The sequence below is a fragment of the Coenobita brevimanus genome, chromosome 33 (genome assembly GCF_032717465.1).
Source record: "Coenobita brevimanus isolate Jiangsu-jjx chromosome 33, ASM3271746v2, whole genome shotgun sequence".
Taxonomy (NCBI): Eukaryota; Metazoa; Arthropoda; class Malacostraca; order Decapoda; family Coenobitidae; genus Coenobita; species Coenobita brevimanus.
In genome coordinates, this window is record NC_136986.1 from 13454003 (window position 1) to 13456176 (window position 2174).

Here is a 2174-nt window from a genome sequence, read left to right on the forward strand (position 1 = left end):
TATGCTTCCTCCACTGTCTACCTTAATACATGGACTAGATCCATACATCCTGTAGCACATTGGAAATTATTCAGTTCATTGCTTATCGTATAATCAGACAGTTGTGTAACCTTATCACTATTATTCCTATACTACAATAGGATAATGCAAGGAATGTGCTGTAATAAACGGTATAAAGGCCAAATAAAAACTCTACTGCTCTTTCAGTTTATCTTACCCCATTTTTTTTGTTTCATTTCTAGCGTATTTCACGAAACTCAGTGGCAGGAAGAGACAATACTACGTCTCGCTTTCTTTCCATAGCATATCTTTGTTTTAATTTATCTTGGTTTTAATTTATTGTCACAAGTTAGCATCCGAGACGCAAAGATGACAATTTTATGCCAATTTTAAAGGTTAAAAAAATACTATATATAAAGTATCTTGTAGTTTAATTTCGGTATTGCGTTATTTTAAGGGCCTCAATATTAATAGTAAATAAACAGTATTTATTTGTACATGTTACAGGGTGACAATAGAATCTTCTCATGGTTCATACAAGGAGTTCTTTTTAACTTCCGCATCAAGTGCCTATAGAGAACTTGGGAGGATAATGGTCGGGGTAGAGTTTATGGACGGACTCAACGCAGCTCTGAAGATGAAGTGAGTTGGTTTTACTTACAGTGATACTTATTATTTTTATTTTTTAATAACAAAACAGAGGAAGGAAAAACAAATGACTAAAAAAAAAAATCCATACACCAAATTACTGGTGTCCTCGATTCACGAAGATTTTTAATAGTTGGGCTTGAACAGCTGTAGTTTGAAGTTTGGGGGAAACAACTCCAAGGAAGCGAGTTGGAAGGAGATGCAGTTTAGGGAACAACAATTTTCTGATAGGCGCAAGTTCTGCAATATGGCAGTGTGACATTCTAATCATGAGCACTACCAGATGCCCATGTAGCAGAGGGGAAGGTATTGAGAAGTGACACAATGGTTGCAACTTTGTCTGAACATTTGCCATAAAAGCATCTGTAAAATAATGGAAGGGATGCAACATTCCTTTTTATATTTAGGGGAGGAAGTTTATTTGTAATATCAGGGTTATTGGTAATTCTAACAGCTTTGTTCCGAATTTTGTCTAGTTGTTTTAGTGCAACCTGTCCCCATCCATTCCACTAGGGTGAGCAATATTCCAGCTGAGAGCACACATCCATCCATCCATTGCCAGACGCCATGTATCCCAAACGGGGTGGTCAAGGGATTAGAGTTAATTGTTTTACAGGGAGGGGCACTAATCCTCCACCAACCCCACTTAACACGTAGGGATGCCAACAGCATCTGGTGTTCCCAGGCGGTCACCCATCCAAGTACTAACCAGACCCAACGTTGCTTAACTTCGCTGATCAGACGGGAAGCGGTGTACTCAACACATGACTCTTATAAACTATAGCTAACTGCTCGTCAGTGAAGAAGCTACGAACTCCATCCAAGCTTCTCTGAGGCAGTTTTGGCAGGTGATCTGACATGAGAGGTCCAGCTGATGACATTGTTAAGTGAAACACCAAGAATTTCAATACTTTTGGAGATAGGAATATTAGTAGCATTGAAGATAATATAGGGATCTTGGAATATCTGTCAGTTAGTAAACTGTATATTGGTTTTACTAGCATTAAATAAGATAAGGTTATTTTGTCCCCATTCAGTGATCCTAGATAAGTCTTCATTTATGGAGATGGTTGTGAGTTATAGATATTAAACTATGTGAATGGGTATTTAAGTGTCAATGAACTGTGAAGTGTTGAGTCAACAGCGAATAAATGAACTGATTATGGGTGACAGATAAGAGATCATTAATTTGAATTACGAATAGGGTTTGAGCCAAAACTGATCCTTGTCTCACGCCGTTGGTCACTGAGTGATATTTAAATATACATCATCCACTTTTACACTTATATTTCTGTTGCTGAGATATAAGGATATCAGAACAAAAGATGTTAGTCCATAGCAAGGAAGTCTGGATAGCAGGGAATGGAGCCACACTCTGTCAAAAGCTTTAGAAATATCAAAGGCTACGTCATCAGTTTCTCCATGTTGGTCAACTGATTGATAAATGGTGTGAGTCAGGATATTGAGTATATCAATAGTGGATCTTTCGTGGCGAAAACCATACTACCTGTCACTAAATAACCCGA

At 37.9% G+C, this 2174-nt stretch overlaps 1 pseudogene; it reads right to left on the reverse strand.

Moving 5' to 3' along the window:
• Nucleotides 1-1308: 1308 nt before the first annotated feature.
• LOC145395943 (5S ribosomal RNA) lies at nt 1309-1424 on the reverse strand (annotated as a pseudogene).
• Between the last annotated feature and the right edge of the window lie 750 nt (nt 1425-2174).